Source organism: Aotus nancymaae, unplaced genomic scaffold (assembly GCF_030222135.1).
Source record: "Aotus nancymaae isolate 86718 unplaced genomic scaffold, 86718_ANA_hifiasm-v0.15.2.pri h1tg000030l, whole genome shotgun sequence".
Taxonomy (NCBI): domain Eukaryota; kingdom Metazoa; phylum Chordata; class Mammalia; order Primates; family Aotidae; genus Aotus; species Aotus nancymaae.
Window position 1 is genome coordinate 2,915,025 of NW_026988443.1, and position 18,066 is coordinate 2,933,090.

Sequence of the window (18,066 nt, forward strand, 5' to 3'; positions counted from 1 at the left end):
AATCAATTTCTAATCCAAGACTTCAATTTACAACCCAGGCCACGGAGTACACCCGACATCTCTGGGCCAGCAGTGTCAACGCCCATCACAAAAGAGCAGAGGCCAGAGCGTAAGGCCATGAAGAGGAAGCTCAGCAAGAGCGTGAGAATGCTGCCAAATACACCTCTTTGGGAAAACCGCGGTTCTTCATCTAAAGGGAAAAAGATATGTAAATTTCTCAATACTATGGCTACAGAATCTAAGAGGTGCTGAGACTGTTGGCTTGACTCTGGATACCAGCTGCTTTTCCAAATATATAGATACATAACAATTTATTGATTCCGATAACATACTTATCAAACTGAATAAACAAATCCATTAGGATTAACAGATAAGTAATAAAGAGGCTCTTAAGTTTTGAGATGCTGTTGACTGTGGGTATTCTTTGGTGGGGTAGGGATCAAAGGCTGCCTTAGAAGGAATTATGGCTGGGCAAGGTGGCTCATGCCTGTAATCCCAGCACTTTGAGACGCCAAGGTGGGTGGATCATCTGAGGTCAGGAGTTCGAGACCTGCCTGGCCGACATGGTGAAATCCATCTCTACTAAAAGTAGCTGCGTGTGGTGGTGGGTTCCTGTAATCCTAGCTTCTCAGGAGGCTGAGGCCAGAGAATTGCTTCAACCCGGGAGGTGGAGGTGCAGTAAGCTGAGATACCACCACTGTCCTCCAGCCTGAACAATGCAGCAAAACTCCAGCTGAAAAAAAAAAAGAAAGAAAATGGAGAAACTAAAATTTGAATGGGAGAATATCAGCAGAATTGAGGAAAGAGGAAGGAACATGGTCCTAGACTAAGAAGGTCAAAAGGGGAGAGATTTCATGGGCTTATACAAACAATCAGAAATGGGGGAAATGGCAGAAGTAAGATGCAGAATCTGAGGTTAGGACTAAAAGAATAAAATTGGGATAGAAGTTGAAGATGGCAGAAGATAAGGCTGGGTGGACCAAAAGAAATGTACAAAATCTCCCATGGATGATGGCCTTATGTCTCATGGCCTATCAGATAGGTATTTTAGAAAAGAAGATTCAGGTCTCATCTCCAACAGGTTTGGGTTACCTTATACATACATGACCACAGGTGGGAAACATCAGTACAAAACAGGGGTATCTACCACCAGGGGAACAACAAGGGCTCACAGTTCTAGGTGTAGCTGATAACCTTGGGCCTAACCAAGCGAACTGCAGGAGCTTGAGGCTGACCCAGAAATGACCCTGGAGTACAGATCACCATTGACTCAACACCCATGCACGGGTCAGTGAGATGCACTACTTCACTTCACCTTCACAACAACACACAAGACCAGTAACACTGTGCCACCTTCCTAGTGAGGTTCAGCAATGGGCTTGGGTCACACTGCATGCAAAGGGGTAAGGCCTGTGGGTCTCAGAAGTCCCCAGCGTTTACGAGCGCCTGCAGGCAGTCAACCTGCCTTTGAGATCAAGGCATCCGGAGGTTAGAGGCAGACGAACTCAAGCTTCAGGAGGGATTTAAATATTAAGAGGCCCGCCAGGTCCTCCTCCATCCGTTCCAGTACGTGCAACCTTCTCGGTCATCACCATTAACTGAAGTACCGGAGAAAAAACAGCTTGGAGCGTCCATTTTCACAGGCTGAGAGGTGGGCGCGCCTGTGCCCTGAGTCGCCCTCCAAAATCCGCAAGACGCAGGCGCCCAACTGTGCAGAGGCGCTGCTTAGCGGGAGGGGACCCCGCCTGGAGGCACAGCGATAGGCAGAAAGGGTTCAGGGAGGTAGGGGGAGGGCGGGATAGAAACGGTGGGGGAAGGGAAGATGAGGGCAGTGGATGGTCTCCATGAGGAAATCAGTAATTTACTTTTTAAAAATTAGTTTCTCATATGTAATTTACATAACATAAAATTCACTGTTCAAAATCATATGATTCAGCCGGGAGTGATCTGTAATCCCAGCTGTTTGGGAGCCTAAGGGGGGCGAACCACTTGACCTCAAGAGATCGAGACCATCCTGGTCAACATGGTGAAAACCCGTCTATACTAAAAATACAAAAAAAAAATGAGCTGGGCATGGTGGCGCGTGCCTGTAATCCCAGCTACTCAGGAGGCTGAGGCAGGAGAATTGCCTGAACCCAGGAGACGGAGGTTGCGTTGAGCCGAGATCGCACCATCGCAATCCAGCCTGGGTAACAAGAGTGAAACTCCGTCTCAAAAAAAAAAAAACAAAATTGTACAATTGAGGGGCATTTAGTATGTGACAAGGTTGTACAATCGTTGCAACTATCTGAGCCATTACATTTTCATCATCCCCTGCAAAAAAAAAAAAAAAAAACCATCTACCCATTAGTAGTTACTCCTCATTCCCTCCTCCCAGGCAACCACCAATCTCTGCATTTATCTTTTTTGACCATTCCATATAAATGGAACCATACAATATGTGACATTTGGTATCTGGCTTCTTTCATTTAGTAGTATGTTTTATTTTATTTTCTGCTTTTATTTTTTTACAATTTAGCTTAATTTTAATGTTTCCCAAGCGTTATTTTGTACGGGAGAGAGATCTAAGATGGCTGATCACTAGCAGCTCGGGCTCGTAGCTCCCAGTGAGAACTCAGAGAACGAGAGGACGCCACACTTTCAGACGAATATGTGTTGCTCACGGACCAAGAGATCCCAGCGGACGAGCCCCACGGGTCGCCAGGGCGACTCCTGTGGCTGGCGCGGCAGTTTTGCTGGCGCCTTAGCGCGGCAGTTCTTGGTGCAGAGTCTGGAGATTCCCGGGCAGAAAAGCACCATCAATCTTAACACCGCTGTTTTGGCCGGCGCAGTGGATTGCTCAGATTTCAGGGCTGGGAATCAACAAGTGACGTCTGCTCAGAGACCTAGTTAGAAAGTCGGTAATTACAAAGACGACAGAGGGATAAATAGATAATGAAGGGAAGAAAGCAGCCTAAAAATGCAGAGAATACTCAAAATCAGAATGCCTCTCCCTCTACAGGGGATCGCAATTCCTCATCAGTAACAGAACGAGGCTTAATGGAGAACGAGTGTGTTCCAATAACAGAAGCAGGTTTCAAAAGGTGGGTGATAAGAAACTTCTGTGAATTAAAAGAACTTGTTCTAACCCAATGCAAAGAAACTAAGAACCTTGAAAAAAGGTTTGACGAAATGTTAACGAGAATGGACAATTTAGAGAAGAATATAAGTGAATTGATGGAGCTGAAAAACACAACACGAGAACTTTGCGAAGTATGCACAAGTTTAAACAGTCGAATTGATCGAGCAGAAGAAAGGATATCAGAAGTCGAGGACCAGTTCAGTGAAATGAAACGAGAAGACGAGATTGGAGAAAAAAGGATAAAAAGGAATGAGCAAAGTCTTCAAGAAATACGGGACTATGTGAAAAGACCTAATTTACATTTGATAGGTGTACCTGAATGTGATGAAGAGAATGAATCCAAGTTGGAAAATACTCTTCAGGATATCATTCAGGAAAACTTTCCCAACCTAGCAAGGCAGGGTAATATTCAACTCCATGTAATACAGAGAACACCACAAAGATATTCTTCAAGAAGACCAACCCCAAGACACATAATCGCCAGATTTATTAGGGTTGAAATGAAGGAGAAAATACTAAGGGCAGCCAGAGAGAAAGGTCAGGTTACCCATAAAGGGAAACCTATCAGACTTACAGCAGATCTCTCAGCAGAAACCCTACAAGCCAGAAAAGAGTGGGAACCAATATTTAACATCCTTAAAGAAAAGAACTTTCAACCCACAATTTCATATCCAGTCAAACTAAGCTCTATAAGCCAAGGAAAAATTAAATCTTTTGCGAACAAACAAGTACTTAGAGTCTTCACCACTACCAGGCGTGCTTTACAAAAGCTTCTGAAACAAACATTACACATATAAAGGAACAACCAATATCAGCATTTCCAAAAATATATCAAAAAGCAAAGAGCATTAACACAATGAAAAATTTACATTAACTAATGGGCAAAACAGCCAGCTAGCATCAAATGCCAGTATTAAACTTATATATATTCTAATTGGATAAAAAGCCAAAACCCATCGGTATGCTGCATCCAGACCCATCTCACATGCAATGATACACAAAGACTCAAAACAAAGAGAAGGAGCAAGATTTACCAACCAAACAGAGAGTAAAAATCAACAAGTAAACAAAAAGCAGGAGATGCAATTCTCACCTCTGATAAAGTAGACCTTAAAGCAACAAAGATCAAAAGAGGCAAAGAAGGACATTACATAATGGCAAAAAGATCAATCTAACAAGAAGAGCTAACGATTCTACAGAACAACGAGACAGAAAATTAACAAGGACATTCAGGACTGGAACTCAGACCCGGAACAAGTAAACTTAATAAACATTTATAGAACTCTCCACTTCAAATACATAAAACATACATTACCACCTCACACCTATTCCAAAAGTGACTACATAATTGGAAGTAATTCACTCCTCAGTAATCGCAGAGCATTTCATAGGTTTAAATGAAATATTGGTTGGCTGCTTGTTTGTTATTTTCTTCCCTTATTCCTTCCTGTCATCATTAAATATAATTATTGGTATAAAAGAGGTTTTCAATACCCATTACTAAACTGAATTCTAGCCTGGGCAAGAAAGCAATACTCCCATTCTCTCTCTCTCTCTCTCTCTTCCTTTTTCTTCCTCTTCTTCATTCTTTTTTTTCTTTCTTTCAAAAAAAAAAGTATAGCTAAAAAAAAACAAAAAACGAAAAGATCATTCAGCCATCACAACAATAATATAGCAAAGAGGTACTATGTATTTAAAAGGCACTATGATAAATCGAAAGTCATTACATTCAATTCTAATCTTCTACTAATTCTGGCTGCAAGTTGCCCATGAAACACAACACTTGAGTTACCAGGTACGGTTCTTACTCTTCAGGATTCCAAAATGTCTGAAGTACCCTATGAATTCCACGGTTTGCATGATTTTTCAGAACATCCCCCTACCCAACACAACCACCTTTATACACACTGAAATGGCTGCCCCGAGGCCAGTTAAAACATCATCATCTTCATGAAAGAGATTTAAATCAGTTCAAAGAGTCACTCAGAATGTAGACCAAAAACAAACAAGCAAAAAAAGAAAAACTTTAGTCTCTTTTATTTTCAGAGGTAATAATCTGTTAATTACAGTAAGAGGATCTGGGGTCAACAGTATTTATATCACAATTTCATTATTCTGGCCTTTTGAACAAAACTATGTTCGTCGCATATGCACTGATTGACAATAATATATGTTCAGCCAGCCATATATTTTGTTGAGTGTTAATATGTGAAAGGCTGCTTTATCATATTTGGACAAGAATCACCCACATCATTATGACAGATATACAGTGTGGCATGAAATAAAACCATACATGTGTATCAAACCAAAACAGGTGCTTTTTTTACAGACAGCAAAACTCAAAGCAGCAATTTACTAATTTTAATTACAACCTTGCTGTCTATGTTGCGCAAAGCAAATGCTGCTTCTGAAAAGGCCTAAAAGCCTGACCGCCTAGGAGAAAATAATCAATGATAAGTGGAACAGCCGCAGTTATCTCATGATCTGCACAAAGCCGATTCACAGAGCAGGCCTCAGTTCTGCCACATGACTGGTATAAAGTAGGACAGAATAAATAAGAGTGATCTTTGAAAAGACAAGCAAGCCTTAAAACCATCACGGGAATGCCTTTCATCAGGGAAAAGTGGCCAAGGCATGGGAACCAAATACAATAAGCATTATCCTGTTAATATAAGTAATTAGCACATTCAAGATTTCAGAATCAGGTACAGGGAAGACAAGACTCAGCATTAATAAAGTCTATCAAATTATTTTTCTAGAGAACTTACAGATTTGCCATTACTCTGATTTTTAAGAGTGGTAGGGAAGGGAATTTTTAAAAGAATCTTAAAGCCTCTCATGGGTCATTTGTTGTGGCACTTATTTGTTTGCCTTTCCTTTTCTGATGAGTAAATCTCAAAAAATGGTACTGACAATTCTACATCTAAAGTCACAGAGAAAATAATATTCTAGGCAGGTACCCTTTCTAAAAAAAGGTGGAATCCTAGATTCTAGTCACACTGTATACAAGCAATTCCTCTTACACTTTCCATTGCTTCCCAGAGCCTACACAATAAGGTTCAAATTCCTTTGTCTGGAGTTTGAGGCTTTTCACAATCCAGCCCCCCATTCACCTTCCCAACTTGCTGCCATTACTTTCTTGCTTCGTCCACAATCAAGATGCTATTATGCCATTTAAACATTTTTACCTTCGTCAATATGGTGCCTTCCTGCCCTTAATACTTCTTTTCCTGCCTATGTAAATCCCAACAATTCTAAGAAACTTTTTCTGACTACCTCTCAAAAAGTGATTGCTCTAATAATGCAACATATTTACTGGCCCCATAATTCATCTTATGCTTACTTATGACCTAGTTTTTATTCATAGGTATGATAACCTCCTCTGAAGAGCCAGTGAGCACTTTTATGACACAGATGAGATTTTACCACAGAGTAGAGGCTAGATATACGGCTGGAAGATTGTTCCCCACCATCATACCAGCGCTCAAAGCAGCTTTTCATCACGACTCTTAAGGTTATATAGTACAAGCCTCTGAATACTATTTTGAGCAACTTACTTGACCTAAGCCTCAGTTTCCTCAACTATAAGATAGGGATAACAGTGTCAACCTGGTGGGTTATATTAATATAAGGACCATGACAGAACACAGGAAAAGCACACACAGCACAGTGCCTGGCACACAGTGAGCTTTCCGATGATGCTCATGGTTATTAGCAACAGCTATTTAAAGTCTACTTCTGGCTTCCTGGAAAAAGTACAAGAGCAGAAATCAGTACACCTGAATTTCAGTCCCACTTCCATTTCTGCCTTATGGAAGCAACTTTTGCAAATGTCTTTTACACCAGACAACAGAGAAAAACATAGACATTTCACCATCCACTTTTCCTACCTAGTCAATTAAAGGGCTTCCACAGGCTATAATGCAAAACATTAAAATAAAATTTATAAAGAATCTGGAATATAAAAGAGTTTAAGTGTTATAATGTGAGGTGAAAATGACAGGATTACAATACTGTTACTTAAAATCCAGTAAGTCTGGCAGAACAAAATGAAATACTGACAGTGATTACCTTTGTATGGTAGAAAAACATGAGAATTTTTTTTTCCTTTCTTTTTATTTTTCACATTTCTACCAAGCGGGTGTGTGTGTGTGTGTGTGCGCGCGCGCGGCATGCGCATCTCAAGCAGGAAAATGTAATCAGTTTAAAAAAGATCTTAATGATCTCAAAAAGAAAAAGTGTCTTTAAAAGAAACTGGGATTTTAATGTATAATAGCATGTCTAAACAAATGCGGTTCTTCTTCTTCTAGTAGTCATTCCTAAATCTTTTTATAGACTAATTTGGATAAGTGTACTCATCTAAAGGGTTGCATACCTTCCAAAATATTATGTTATAATATTATATGAATTCACAAAACACCTATCGAGCACTCACCATGTTAAATAAGCACCATGGGGTATATAAAGAAGATATACAATAAATCCCCTGCCTGAGAAAGCTTGTACTTTTTATAAATGTATTTATGTTTCATCTACACAGTTGTATGGTAGAAATGCCAGAGGCCCGTATTCTATAAAGGAGCACAATAGGTGGTTAGTTTAGAGAAGAGTAAAATCATGACTGACTGCACTTATATTAATGGAGGAAGCCCTGGGTCGAGGACTTAAAATAAACCTAAGTTTTAGAGAAACAAAGAAGAGCTACATGCAAATACAAGCTGAAAGAAGAATACTGGGCAAACCATAATATATCTGGTATACTATGCTAAAAAATATATTAGAAGCTGGCTGCTTCAGTTATTTTTCCCTTGTAGAAACTAATAATAAAATACTTTATTCATAACTTTAGCATTTCAGGTTGCATATGAAAATGTATCAATGTGGCAATCACAAGTTCATTTTCCTTCTCAACTTGTTTGCAAGTTGAGCCAAGTATTTCTCACAACAATATAATTTTATTATCTAAATAAACAGCTGGTAAAGTATTTCTAGGATATTTAGCTCCTGGAAATACTTTACCAGCTGTTTATTATCAATTAAATCCTAGAAATATTATGATTAATAATATATCGACGATAATATATTCTTTTTACCAAAGAACAACAAATGAAAAACAATTATGCAAACATGATTTCATAAAACTTCATCCTAAAAGAAGTTACTTTATATAAAATTTGTGCGAATTGATACAAATGATTTAAATAAAATATTTAAATATAAAAATTTAAGTTGTAGAAACCGATAGAAGGGAACGGGTATTTTGTGGCTTATAAAGTGGACAGAAACATCACAATGGACATAAACCCAAATGAGAAATGTTGAGAAGACTGAAAAACTGAATGAGTTAATAGGGAACATAAACATTATTCTTCCGTTAAGCTACTCAAAATAATACAGACAAAAATGAACTAATGTTTAGTCAGATCACTATTATTTTCCAAGTTTAAGATTAAATGTAAGGCAAGCCTTTCTTTTTCTACCCCATCTCCCACCTCATTATTATTATTTAACCCTAAACGATATATCTGTGCTTGTTTTTAAAACCAATCCCCAACTTATCAGCATCCTCCTTCTCATACACGGGTACTTTAAGCAAAAGGCCAGAGTTCCATAGTGAGAGCGAGTGGCAAAGTCCAGAGGAAAAGCAAGGGCGATAACAAAGCAGCTCTCTCTTTCCTTGGCTAGTCCTAGACTGTGGAACATTGATGCCTACTCAGAGGCTGAGGAAAAACAAAACTTTTCATGAACTCTAACTGTGAGCACGTGACCGGTACACAAATGCCAAGACCTGGGTATCTCCCAAATGCCTCAAGTGTCACATGGAACCACATGTTCCCACAGGCACACCCATGGTTGTGCTGGAATTGTCGGCTGTTCTTTCTCTCCTCCTCCTACTGTTCACCTTCAATTCATAACCCTGACCTAAGTGCATGCTCTGCCCTCACCCTTCCCTCAACAACTGAACCCCACTACTCTCCACATGCTTCCAAACAGGGTTTGAAATAAAAATTTTCACCAGGTTTTAATAATTTATGGGGTAGATGGGTAATATGTCCCCAACAGCACAAGGGCTGGTTGCTGCAGTAGTTAATCAAACATCTGTACACTGACGGCTAGGTAACACTTACCAGCAAGGTGTATCTAAAATCAGGCTGAACAGAATGATTCACAAAACAAATCCTTATACTTTTTACTTGGTAGCAATCACAGCCACCATATATACATTTCTAAAAAGGTTATATTTACAAATATTTTAGGCAATGGTTATTGTAACATGACCTCCTTTTACAAAAGACTCATAAAGTCAATTCTTATTTTCTTTAGACTCAGTTTTCTTAATATAGTCACACACACAAAAGCATATTCCCTTGAAAAAAAGAACACATTTTATATGTCAGTAAGGATTTAAAACAGAGACTTATTTTAATCCAACAATGTTCGTAAGTAGTGAGAATCATGACACTATACATTGTGCATTAACGGGCAACAGAAAAATGCATTTTCCCAAAATTTGCCATATAAATTAAGTAATAATCCTGAGAATAGGATCAGTATTTTAGAAGGCAATTTGAAAAATCAGACTGAAAGTTATACAAAGTCACACTGAAGCTTGTAAATCTAAACTTGTCCTCCTGAGAAATTATTAATAGAATTAAAATAATGCTTAAAGCTAATTTTTAGTGAATGCTCACTGTGTGCCAGGCACTGAAGAAGTGCTTTCCAAGCCTTATCAAATAATCAATACCAATGTGAAAAGAAATAAGAATAAATTCCCTACATGTTATGTGGTGATGATGTCAATAGCATTAATTCCACAAACTCACTCTGTAAATCCCATCAAATACTTACTCTGTAGCTAAAATTAGAAGATTTAGGCCCTAGACACAGCTTCTTTAAGTTTCGTTCAAGAGTGATGCCAATTCCTTTACAAAAGCGAACTACAGCCTCTAGTGGTACATGCAAGAATAAGAAGTCTAGGCAACAAAAATAGCTTTCGAAATTGCCCGAAGAAATCACCCAAATCAATTCTCTACTCTGACCTGCACCCCTCATTGTTTACTAAAACCCTCTGATGATTCTTTTTTAAAATTTATTATTATTTTTTTTAGAGATGAGGTCTCACCGTGTTGCCCAGGCTGGTGTTGAACTCCTGAGCTCAAGCAATCTGCCTGCCTCGGCCTCCCAAAGTGCTGGAATCACAGGCGTGAGCCACCATGCAAGGCCAGTGATGATTCTTTTTTAATGCGTAAGAATTTTAAGTGAGCAAATAAAAGAGAATAAAAATAACCATTTCTCATAGAAAAATTTCTGAAACAGCTTCCCATCCCTGTCTATGGATAGGGATCCCTTTGAATAAGGCAAACAGAAAACAAGATATTAAAAAAGCATCATATTCTTTTCTAAGAAGTTCACGGTTCCTACATTTAGATACGTTCTTTAACACGTACACTATAGGTATGTTTTCTTAGAACTTACAATTGCTATGAAATCCTTAAACCATGAAATGCAAATTCATGCTTTCCTAAGGCATCTTCCATCAGATCAACAGAGAGATCAGTGAGAACAATGAAGGCAACTTGCAAATCTGATTCATAATGTCAGATTAATCCGAGACAGTTAATGTTGTTGTTGTTTGTTTGTTTTGAGACAATGTCTCTGTCTCCAGGCTGGCATGCAGTGAGACAATCCTGGCTCACTACAGCCTGGACCTTCCCAGGCCCAAATGATTCTCCCATCTCAGCCTCCTAGGAAGCTGGGACCACAGGCGCACGTCACTGTGCCTGCCTAATTTTTTAATTTTTGTAGAGACAGCATTTCCCTATGTTGCCCAGGCTCGTCTCAAACTCTTAGGCTCAAACAATCCACCCATCTGAGTCTGCCAAAGTGTTGGGATTACAGGCGTGAGCCACTGTGCCCAGCCTAGAGAGACAGTTCTTACAGTTTATTTATTTTTTTAACAGAAAGTGAGTCCAAAATGCAAGAATAAGCCTTGATAATTATGCCAACATTTCTCCTTATTACTCATATTCATAATAGAAATCAACTTCATGAAAGGAAGTTTAGACTTGCAATCCGAACAAGTTTGTTATCAAAGACTTCTCACCTTCTCCTATTAGCCCTCCCTACTGCAGTTACTTTTTTTTTTTTAACTCTAAGAGTTAGGGGTCAATATTTACAGAATGCTACTGGGCTGAAAAGAGTATAAAGACACAATAATATCCAATCATAACTTACAATTATATCCAAATGAGATTCCAGGAAAGCTGAGGCACAGAGTAGGTACCCACTGTCATACAAATCAAGGTTAGTTTGGATTTATCATTATGCTTAGAGGCTATCGGCTAGCTGATAAGTCTTATAAATGTTCTTTCCATTCCAAGTACCACAAATAGCACTTTAAGGAAAATACATGTATGCTACGCCCAAGCTTTTAGGGAGCTTTGTTAATTAAAGAGAAGAGGAGAGAGAGATCCAAGATGGCCGGTTAGGAGGAGCTCAGGATTGCAGGTCCGAGTGAAAGCGCAGAGGGCGAGTGGACGCCGCATTTCCAGACGGATTTTTACTGCCCACAGACCAGGAGATTCCCAGGCGGAGGAGCCCCACGGGTCGCCAGGGCGGCTGTTTTGGCCGGTGTGGCTGTTTTTCCTGCGCCCCAGTGCAGCGGTTCCCAGTGCAGAGTAAACGAGACTGTGACCCCTCTTAGCCAGCAAGGGGAGCTGAAAGAGGGAGCCAGGCCAGGAGATTCCCAGGCAAAAAAGTGCCACGAATCTCAGAGCCGCGGTTTCAGCTGGCGCAGTGGGTCGCCGCCTGGGAAATCACAGAGATCCCGGCGCCTATTCAACAGGCGACCAGGTCACCTGGTAGAGAGCCGACCGTTCAACTGAAAAACAAAAGGCTCTGAGGCAGGGAGCCAGGTGATCAGGCCCGGCTGGTCCCATCCCCACACAAAAAAAACAAAAACAAAAAAACAGCAATTGGAAACGCTCTGTGTTGAGGCTTTCACAGCAAGCGCAGCTGAACCCAGGACGGTCCAGCTCTGTGGGGGAGGGGCGTCTGCCATTACGGAGGCAGCCTGCAGTTGCCAAGGCAACCTGCCGTTGCCAAGGTAATCTGCCATTACAGAGAGAGGTGTCATTACAGAGGTGGGCCACCGTTCCTGAGGCAGTTCTAACTACACCCATATAAACAGGACTGCAGGGAAGTTCACACGGCAGCTGGGCGGACCCCAAAGCAGCTCAGCGAAGCCTCTGCAGGCTTAGAGTGACTAGGCTGCCTCCTTGGGGGCAGGGCAGCCCTGAAGAAGAAGAAGAAGAAAAAAAAAGAAAAAAAACGGCAGCAGCACAGCGGAAACTCATAAAGCCCTAACTCCCTGGGAGAGAACACCTGGGGAAAAAAAAAGGGGGTTTATGAGTTCTGCTGCTGCAGACTTAAACTTACCAAAATCAGAAAGTCAGCAACTACAAAGTCGACAGGTGGATAAATCCACAAAGATGGGAAGAAACCAGCGCAAAAAGGATGAAAACACCAGAAACCAGAACGCCTCTCCTCCTACAAGGGATCACAACTCCTCACCAGCAAGGGAACAAGATTGGATGGAGAATGAGTGTGATGAAATGACAGAATCAGCCTTCAGAAAGTGAATAATAAGAAAAGAACATGTTCTAACCCAATGCAAAGAAACTAGGAACAATGAAAAAACATTTGACGAAATGCTAATGAGAATGCACAACTTAGAGAGGAATACGAGTGAACTGATGGAGCCGAAAAACACAACACGAGAACTTCACGAAGCATGCACAAGTTTCAACAGCCGAATTGACCAAGCAGAAGAAAGGATATCAGAGGTTGAAGATCAACTCAATGAAATAAAACGAGAAGGCAAGATTAGAGAAAACAGGGTAAAAAGGAATGAACAGAGTCAACAAGAAATATGGGACTATGTGAAAAGACCTAATCTACGTTTGATAGGTGTACCTGAATGTGACGAAGAGAATGAATCCAAGCTGGAAAATACTCTTCAGGATATTATCCAGGGAAACTTCCCCAACCTAGCAAGGCAGGCCAATATTCAAGTCCAGGAAATACAGAGAACACCACAAAGATATTCCTCAAGAAGAGCAACCCTAAGGCACACAATTGTCAGATTCACCAGGGTTGAAATGAAGGACAAAATGCTAAGGGCAGCCAGAGAAAAAGGTCGGGTTACCCACAAAGGGAAGCCCATCAGACTCACAGCAGATCTCTCAACAGAAATAGCCTGAGATGGTAATTTGGTTCCCAAGCTAGTTCCCCCAAAAACCTAGCTAAGCAGTCAACTATATAATTTAATGGTAGTACTACTGATTTTAGTCAGAGTTCTAGGTGAGTGACGTAGAAAGGGAAGAACTAAAATTTCTTCCCCATTTCCTGGCCCTAGAACCCAACCAACGAATACAGGAGTAAGTGAGAGAAAGTTTCTCAATTATTTCACAATGCTAGCCCTGACACTAAAACCTACCACAGTAAACATAAAAGAAAACCTCACACTAATTCCTATAGTTGTAAATATTAAAATGCTAGTAAATGAAATCTACAAAGAATAATCTACTAAGTCTCAGTGGGATTTATTTTAGTTATGCAAAGATGGCTCAATGTTAGGTTATCAATATCATCGTGTTCAAGAAGAGAAAGTTTCCATCAAAATATCACCTTGTACGTAAAAAGGTACTTGTTATAATGCATTATCCATTCATGATTAACACATTCGGTAAGGCAAGAATAAAAGTCAAGGTAATTTAGAAAACACTGAAAACTGTGAAGAAATTTCTTTCAAGAAATAGGCCAAGTAAAGACAATTTTAAAAGCTCTTGCGATCTTTTAAGGAAACAATTTCCATGTTATATAAATTACGTTCTATCTTTTCTATACAGGATATATTTTTCTAATTATTCTTTTTAGTGATTCAGAAAGCATTCTTCCTGTCTTGAATAACACGTGGTGACATGTAAAACATTTTTAAATTTCAATATAAATTCCTCTATTTATAATTTGAAAACTGAAATGGTATCTACTGACTCCTCTTATTTAAGATGGGAAAATCTGCAAACTATTTCCTACAACTCTTTCCTCTCTGCTTTACTTTCTGCTTTTGATTACTAGCTGAGACCTCTACTTGGTAGGTAAACTTCTCTTTCAAAAATTACGAATGGGGGGCCAGGCTCAGTGGCTCACACCTATAATCCCAGCACTTTGGGAGGCCAACATGGGAGGATCACTTGAGGTCAGGAGTTAAAAGACCAGCCTGGCCAACATGGTGAAACCCCATCTCTACTAAAAATATAAAAATTAGCTGGGCATGGTGCCAGGCACCTGTAATCCCAAGTTACTCAGGAGACTGAGGCAGGAGAATCACTTGAACCCAGGAGGCAGAGGTTGCAGTGAGCCAAGATCACACACTGTACTCCAGCCTGGGTAAAAGAGCGAGACGCTGTCTCAAAAAACAAACAAACAAACAAACAAACAAACAAACAAACAAACAAACAAAGACATTTAGGCTGGAAACACTGGCTTAGGTCTGTAATCCCAGCACTTCTGGAGGCCAAGGCAGGCAGATCATATGAGGCCAAGAGTTCAAGATCAGCCTGGTCAATGTGGTGAATCCCTGTCTCTAGTAAAAATACCAAAATTAGTCAGATGTGGTCACAAGCATCCGTAATCCCAGCTACTTGGGAGGCTGAGGCAGGAGAACTGCTTGAACCCAGGAGGTGGAGGCTGCAGTGACGCAAGATCACACCACTACACTCCAGTCTGGGCGACAGAGCAAGACTCCGTCTCAAAAAATTATAAAAATGTATTAACGGCATTTTCATGGTTTTATAGCCACACTCACAATTATCTAGACATAATCCTATATGGTAATGGTTTAGGAGCTTAACATGACTCCTTTTATACCATCATTTACTCATCTCCAGTTCTTTGTTCAAATGCTAAATAATGGAATTATTTTCATCATGGATACATTGCTGCTATACATCTCTAATGCTGACACACATGGCATCTCAGACTACCAAGAAATATTTCAACTAGAAAGCAGTATTTTGTCATGACATGCCAACATTAAATAAATTAAAAAATACATTTACTACCGCAGTTCACAGCTTGACTTTTTGATATTTTCTTGTATTAAATATTTTAGTTTATCTGATTTATTATTTTATTTTATTTATTTTAAATAGAGTCAGGGTGTCCCTGTGTTACCCATGCTGGTCTCAAACTCCTGGGCTCAAATGATCTACCCACCTTGGCCTCTCAAAGTGCTAGGATTGCAGGCGTGAGCCACTGTGCCCAGCCAACTTTATTTTTAATAGCCAAAAAACTGGAAACAACCCAAATGTCCATCAATAGGTGAACTGATAAACAAATGATGGTATAGCCATACAACAGAATACAACTCCAGCAATAAAAAGAAACAAATTACTGTTATATATAGCAACATGGACGAACCTCAAAACAATCATGCTGAATTAAAGAAGCCAGAACAAAGAGCTCATTCTCTATGATTCCATTTATAGGAAATTTTAGAAAATACAGATTAATCTTTAGTGGTTGCTTGGTGGTTGGGAAGCAAGGAGGAAATAGGTGGGGAAGAAGGAAGGGATTATCAAAGAGCATGAGGTAACTTTTGGAGGTGATGGTTATGCTCATTATCATCTTAGGTGATGTATACGTAAGTCAAAACTCATCAAAATGCACATATTACATTTGTGAAGTTTACTGTATGTCAATTACACTTCATTAAGGTTCAAACAAAATCCCACAAAAAAAATCTTTCTCTAAAGAGAAATTAAGGGCTGGGCGTGGTGGCTCACGCCTGTAATCCCAGCACTTTGGGAGGCCGAGGCAGGTGGATCACTTAAAGTCAGGAGTTCAAGACCAGCCTGGCCAACATGGTGAAACCATGTCTCTACGAAAAATACAAAAACTTAGCCAGGCATCATGGTGGGTGCCTGTAATCAAGACTACTTGGGAGGCTAAGGCAGGAGAACTGCTTGAACCTGGGAGGTGGAGGTTGCAGTGTGCTGAGATCATGCCACTGCACTCCAGCCTAGGTGACAAGCGTGAAACTCCATCTCAAAATGAATAACTAAATAACTAAAGAGAAATTAAGGAAACAATCTCATTTACAATAGTCTCAGAAAGAATGATATACTTAGGTACAAATTTAACCAAAGAGGTGAAAGGTCTATACACTAAAAATTATAAAACACTGATAAAAGAAATTAGACACATATAAATGGAAAGATATTACATTTTCATAGACTACAAGAATATTGTTAAAATGTCTATACCACTCAAAGCAATCTACAAGTTCCATGCAACCCCTATTAAAATTCTAATGGTATTTTTCACAAAAATAGATAAAAAATCCTAAAATGAATAAGAAATTACAAAAGACCCTGAACAGCCAAATCAATCTTGAGCAAGAACAAAGCTGGAGGCATCAGACTTTCTGAATTCAAGTCATATTACAAAGCTACAGTCATCAGAGACTATGATTCTGACACAAAAACAGACACATGGACCAATGGAACAGAATAAAGAGCCCAGAAATAAACCCTGTAAGGTTACCTAGAAAGTCGACTAATTTTCAACAAGGGCACCAAGAATATACAATAGGTAAAGGGCAGTCTCTTCAAAAAAATGGCGTTGGGAAAACTGGATACCCACATGCGGAAGAACGCACTTGAACCCTTCTATTACACCACTACACAAACATTAATTTGAAATGGATTAAATACTTTAATGGAAGACCTGAAACCTTAAAACTCCTAGAAGAAAGTATATTTTAAAAGCTCCTCATTGGTCTGGGCATGATATTTTTCGATATGACACCAAAATTAAGGCAACACAAGCAAAAAATAAACAAGTGAGATTATATCAAACTAAAAAGCTTTTAAACAGAAAAAAAAATCAGCAAAATGAGAAGTCAACCTATGTAATGGGAGAAAACATCTGCAAACTGTATCTCTCATAAAGGGTTAATATCCAAAATATATAAGGAACTCATGCAACTTAATAGCAAAAAATCAAATAGGTGCTTATCATGACTAATCATCAGGGAAATGCAAATCAAAACCACAATGAGAAAGCACTTTATGCCTGTTAGGATGGCCATTACTAAAAAAAAAAAAATCACCAGTGAAGGTGAGGATATGGGAGAAAAGGGCACCTTTGCACACTGTTGTTCAGAATGTAAATTGGTACGACCATTACGAAAAGTTACTAAAAAAGTTACTAAAAAAGTATCAAAGTTACTAAACAAGTTAAAATAGAACTTCCATATGATTCAGCAATTCCACCTCTGGGTAAATAGCCAAAGGAACTGAAAGCAGGATCTCAAAGAGATATCTGCACTTTCATATTCACTGCAATATTACTTACAATAGCCAAGATACAGAAAAAACTGAAAAGTCTATTGACACAGAAGTGAATTAAGAAAATATGCTATAGACATACAATGGAATATTATGCAGCCTTAAAATAGCAGGAAATCTTGCCATCTGTGATAACATGGATGGACCTACAGGGTATTATGCTAACTGACATAAGGCAGACACAGAAAGACAAGTACTGTATGATTTCACCTATTTCATACATGTGGAATCTAAAATAGTCAAACTCATAGAAATACAGAGTAGATTAGTAGTCGCCAGGGAATGAGAGGAGAAGGAAATGGGAGGTGATGGTTTAAGGGAACAAAGTTTCATTTATGCCAGATAAATAAGTTCAAGAGATCTACTATAAAGCAAAGCACCTATCGCTAACAATACTCTAATGTGTATTTAAATTTGCTACAGTCTAATTTAACATTAGACCTTATATTCAACGTTCTTACCAGCACCAAAAGAAAAAAGCCAATTATCATCATCACCACAGAAGAGGTAGGAGGAAACTATGGAGGTGAT

The 18,066-nt window shown here is 39.4% G+C and overlaps 1 protein-coding gene across 4 annotated transcripts in view; it reads right to left on the bottom strand.

The window, feature by feature from the left end:
* Positions 1–18,066, bottom strand: part of LOC135277225 (ATP-binding cassette sub-family C member 11-like) — a 71,928-nt gene that overhangs the window by 53,549 nt on the left and 313 nt on the right. The window lies entirely within an intron of this gene.